This window comes from Elephas maximus, chromosome 1, assembly GCF_024166365.1.
Source record: "Elephas maximus indicus isolate mEleMax1 chromosome 1, mEleMax1 primary haplotype, whole genome shotgun sequence".
NCBI lineage: Eukaryota > Metazoa > Chordata > Mammalia > Proboscidea > Elephantidae > Elephas > Elephas maximus.
In genome coordinates, this window is record NC_064819.1 from 82,810,333 (window position 1) to 82,816,053 (window position 5,721).

The 5,721-nt window shown below is 41.2% G+C and overlaps 1 non-coding gene across 1 annotated transcript; it reads left to right on the plus strand.

The window, feature by feature from the left end:
• Positions 1-4,137: 4,137 nt before the first annotated feature.
• TRNAP-UGG (transfer RNA proline (anticodon UGG)) lies at positions 4,138-4,209 on the plus strand. Its single transcript has one exon. It is a non-coding gene; the product is annotated as a tRNA-Pro (tRNA).
• The last annotated feature ends 1,512 nt before the right edge of the window (positions 4,210-5,721 follow it).

A 5,721-nucleotide genomic window follows, 5' to 3' on the forward strand; every position in this document is an offset into this window, starting at 1 on the left:
CTTTTAAGTTGATCCCGACTCACAGTGACTCTATAGTACAGGGTAGAACTGCGTCCTAGGATTTCCCCTATAAGGTAGGATACACTTGCCCCTATAAAATCTCCACAGCTGTAATCTTTACAGAACCTGACAGTCATGTCTTTTTCCCTGGGAGCGGCTGGTGGGTTCAACTACTGATCTTTCTGTTGGTAGCCAAGCAGTTTATAATTGCAACATCATGTACTATACTGGAATTTCTTACCCCACAATTTCCAGAGTAGAACCATCCCATAGGGTTTTCTAGACTGTAATATTTACAGGAACAGATCTCCAGGTCCTTCTCCCGCAGAGCAGCTAGATAGGTTGAACCACAGACCTTTAGGTTAGCAGCCACTGTGCCACCAGGGCTCCTGGTGTTTTTCTTTCTTTTTATTTTTTTTAATTTTAAACAAAACACACAACACTTCATGGGAGACCATAGCAATATGTAAATACAGAAGAGGATGACAAAAATATGTATGTACACAACCTGGTAGAATTTGCTAAAATCAGTAAAAAGTATAGTGACATATATAGAAATACATATATCTTCTTAAAAAAAAAAAAGTTCTCTGCTGGCTGGATGTACGACACTTAGTTCTATCACAATCCCAAAGTCTTGGGATGCAATTGTTATATAAGAAAAGGGGTGGTAAAAATTATGCAAAGGTAAACAAAACTGCCAAAACCCAGGATTGAACAAGTGACTGTAGATTTAGCAGGCTAACCCTGTCCCAGCTGAGCTAGTTCAGCTGTTTGAGGATACAATTTTTAGTTATCCTTTCAAAGTACTTTTAACCTTTTTGCTTATAAGACTCATGTGTTTTTAAATAATGAACCTCATTCAATATTATCTCCTCACCAAAAATTTTATGGGCTTTATTACCCCCCGCCCATGTCTGAAAAATGCAATCCAAATTACTGGGAACCTTTGATGGGTTAGTAGAGGAGCAGAAGGGTGAGGAAGGAGAGAAATATGTAAAGCGGGAAGAAGTTTCTCTCCTTGGTAACCTCTGGCTGTTCCATGCTCCAAATGCTGCTCAAGAACGTAATGGAATTCCAAATGAAATGAAAGAGTCTGTTCTTTCTCTCCTCTTTCAGTCTTTCTTTTTCTGTCTTGACCTTCAATGACACTGGAAAGGGGAACAGAGTATTATTGAACACGATAATGTGGTGGTGGCAATAAATCAAATAATGTGTTTATTTCCACATAAATCCTTACAACCTGTTTTCGAAAGGGGAAAAGAACAGAAATGTTGGGAACAATAAAAAGCAGATGAGTTGTATGCTTTCCAACCTCCTCAAGGAAAGGACACACTTCCATTGAGCCACACCTCTTTCACCACAGAAAGGTCATGAAGTTCCACCTTGAAATACTAGCCATATTTCTAAGGAGTCTTCTCAGATTTGAATGTTGGCCAGAGAGAAACTCCACTGTTTCAAATCCCACTGGACCTCCCAATCTGGTTGCATCACAACAAGCAAGACCTGAAGGAATAGGCTCACTTGTGCTCTATTTTGTAGTTAACTGAGGAACAGAAAAAATAGAAGAATTAAGAGAAAAGTAAAGACATCCTTGGACAATGTGTTAAGGATATTTGTTAACAGATCCTTTTGTGTTCTCAGTTAGGCCTCTGTCAATTAAAAGACAGAAGGCTGAGGACCTATCCATTAATTCTCTCTACCCATTCCAGGTCTGACTCCCCACCTCTGCCTCAGCTTGCAGTAACACTTAGGCTCCCTCACTGAATGTTGCAGCTCAGCTTTCCCAAAATCTCTGAGCTAGGATATAGGGAAGGGCATCTCTCAAGGAATGCTTTCCAAACAGAAAGCTGAGAAGATCATTAGTGTCCATGAAAGCAAAGGTGTGACAGACACAGCTAAGTTCTTAGGGACAGTGCTAGACTAAAGCTCTAAAAGTACCAGATCCTTTCCCAGGCTTGGAAATGTCCTCGATTTATGTCACAATGATGTCTCCTTCCTGCACGAAGTCACCAGACAAGAAATACCCTCCAACACTCACTTTCTCAATTAATTTTTCTAAAGGTCTAAGATGAAGAGAATTGGAACTGCTTGCTTCCAACTTCTTTTCCTTCACCAGTGTTAAAAACAATAAGATAATAATAAGTGTTAAAAACAAAAAGAGCTCAACTATTTATTGAGGTGTGAGAGATGTTTTCAAATGGGCTGTCAGTTCTAGAGAAACTGTTGCAATTATCGCAAAGCCTTTTTTTTTTGGCTTATATACTGTTTACAATTTTGTGATAAAAGAAAGAATGTACGGTTGGTACAGTAGTTCAGAAGAACAAGTCACATGGAGTAACAAAATCACAGAGATACAGGTCTTGCGAAAAAGGAATTTTTAGTTTAGACATCTACCATTTTTTTACTTCAAAGGGAGCAAGGTCCTTGGGAAAACAGGAAAGGGCATTCTGGAGGGATGAATGAGGTTGGTTTACAGGGGGGTATTTAATGATTAAATAAATGCCCAGAAGCCTTGGAGCATTGTCCAGTCTTCTGGGGAGTTGTTTAATTTTTATTACCAGTATTTTAGGTCTTTAAATAAAGACCTGCCTATAATACTTTCCTCAACATCATTCGGAGGATCTTGGGTAAAGAGACTTTAGACTCAAAGTAGAGATCATCCGCCATAGGCAACTAAGCTGAAAGCATCCCAGTGAGAGAATAGATCTAACTTCAGCTCGTTCCTCACCAACCCAACCCTTTCTGTTTTGTATTATCCAGGACTTTCTCCTATTTTCCAGTTCACCGATAGCACATTTTGATGATTTCCAGGGCTCTTTGACTTTTTTTTTTTTTTTTTTGACTTTATTCTTTCGAACATCTATATCCATTGCAAGCTTTACGATTATGTCAGTGGGTTCTTAGGGGAAAGGGAGTTTGAAGCTTTGCTGGGTCGTTCCTCCACCATCCTGACTCTGCTTTTGACCTGTAGATTCCTCCAGTCTGCAAAATAAAGTTAGCTCATTTAAAGCTGATGGAGTTTTGAAGATTCTTCCACCCCTACAATCCTTTGTGGAAATGATTCTAAAGCGAGGGATAGAGATAAAGTTGTGAAGCCAGAACTAAGGGGACGAGATCAGAAGGTGTGATGCGACAGGAGCAACGAGAGTCAGCTGGAAAAGGGATGCTGGCGAGGCACTCACTGATTCAACTAGAAGTGAAGTTCAATTAGCCAGTTCATCTAAAGCCGGTGTCTGCTGGTGGTCTAAGGAGCACTCTATTTGGAGTCATTATCGGTGTAATGCACGTTGGAGACCTGTAATCTTCTGGGGACTTTCCTTGTGGAGGCAAGTAACTTTCATTTAAAGTGTGTGCTGGAGAGTGGACCGACTGCCGGAGTGGGAGGATCCTAGAGCCAGAAACGGTTACTCAGACTACGATCCAGTTAACCCTCTCTTTGAGACACTGCTAGACGGTATCCACATTACTGATTTCAGAAAGAGTGGAATTTAACCCAGTGGTCTCTTTCTAGGCAACTCTTAGGGTGTTTATTTTTTGCTTTCTTTTTTATTTGGGGGGGCAGAGGGAGGAACCCCACAGAAGAAATTATCAGTTTGCTTTCATGAAAACAAGAGTCATCACCAAGCTAGTTAGCCATCAGGTGGTGTAGCTCAGTCGTAGAGAGTGTGCTTCCCGTGCATGGATTTTCTGGTTCAATCCCTGGCACCTTCTCTTCACCTTTTAGCAACCCTCATCCTCTCATCTCTTTTATCATGCTTGCTCTTCTCACAAGAAAAGGAAGCCGGTGGTCCAACCGATTGCTTTTAGCGTTCTTCCGTTTCTACTTGCTGGGGCTTAGTATCTGCCCAGGCAGGGCGTCAGCAGAAGAAAAACAAAAAGAAAGCGGAAGAAAAGGAACGCGTCCTTACCCCAAAGCAAGAAGGCTTTCGCCACAACTAGTCCATAAATATTGGGTTTCAGTTAGCATATCATGGAAGATCAGGGTAGGAAAACAAGGACGGAGACAAAGGAGAAATCTAAATGGCCCTACGAAAATTTAATTCTTTTAATCATCTAAGCAGTCATACCTGCTCAGTCAGACTAGAGGAAACCTTTAAGCTCTTTTACTTTCCCCTAGCAACACCGTAGCGTGGTGGCTCGTTGGTCTAGTGGTATGATTCTCGCTTTGGGTGTGAGAGGTCCCGGGTTCAAGCCCCGGACGAGCCCATGTTTTCTTCTATTCATTATTGGAAACCCTGGTGACGTAGTGGTTAAGAGCTACGGCTGCTAACTAAAAGGTCTCGGGTTCAAATCCACCAGGCGCTCCTTGGAAACCCCAGGCGGCAGTTCTACCCTATGCAATAGGGTCACTATGAGTCAGAACCGTCTCGACCGCAATAGGTTTGGTGATTCCGTTAGTAGCACAGTGATTAAAAACTCAGCTGCTAACTACAAGATTGACAGTACGAATCCACCGGCAGCCCATTGGAAACCCTATAGCGCAGTTGTACTCTGTCCAGTAGGGACGTTAGGAGTCGGAGTTGACTCAATCGTAATGGATTAAAATGACCCTCTATTAAGAACTTTGGCAAAGCAGTCAGTGGTGGATGCGTAATTAGAGGACCTTGGACCACCCAAACCACAGCGCTTAAGAAACGCGGAGACACTCAACAGGAACACTGAAACTATATTTTCCAAATTCGAGCGACCGACCTATCACTGGCCACAATACTTCAGTTTGACAGGAGATTTAGCCCTAAGGGCTTAAAAGTTTTTTGTGCAACTCCGAGTTTTAGCAGAGCGGTTGTTCTAGTTGATCATAAAACGACTTTCACTGAAGGTTTTCAAACACCATGTTGTAGAAAACGTCCCACACTTCACACACACCTAAAACTAAACACACCTAGCTGATTTAAAATACGAGCATTGGGGAGTAGAAAAAAATAAAAATAATTTTTTTTGGGGGGGCGAGTACCGTATTAAAATTCCTTCCGTTCTACATTTCTTACCATCGCCTACAGAATTTCAGTTTCTTCTCTTTAGAACTTTAAATAAAGTCACATAACGCAATCATTTCACATCACACCAAAGATTTCTGAGAGAGATGCAGCCAAAGGACTATGTATAGACTTGAGAAGAGGGGGGCAGAGAAAAGTAAGAATAAATAGATGCATCTCAATTGCTTATGTTTCCTAAAATAAACTCTCCACTGAAGCTAATTCAAGAAGTTTCTACTTGCCAAACCAGAAATAAGGCACCAAGAAGGGGTATCCAACCTTCAATCTTCTGACCCAGAATCAGAGGCCTTATGCATGCTTCACCAGACCAATACACTAAAGAAGTAGTCCAAGTCTGAAGGGAAAGTGTTGTTAGTGAGCATTCGGTTTCTCTTCTCAAATGTTTAACTTTGAAATTGGAAGAAAATTTAACAACATTCAAAAAGGAATCAAGTAGCAGCTGAAACCAGTGAAAACAATTACATAGAATGAATTGACTGTGTGATGATCAGAAGCAATGTATTTCCTCGAGGGCACTCTCTACTAAGTGACTGATAATAATGATGCTTTGAGGTGGAGAAATAAGAGCCAAGAAGTAATCTCTTCAATAAAGGGGTGCAGATGACAGCATAAGGAGAAGAAGCTAAAAGGTTGGTATGTTCTGAATTTTCCCATCTCAAAGATAAGATGGCATTGATCCAACAAAAAAGGTCCAGAAGCTCAAACATGAGCTCCTTCTGTT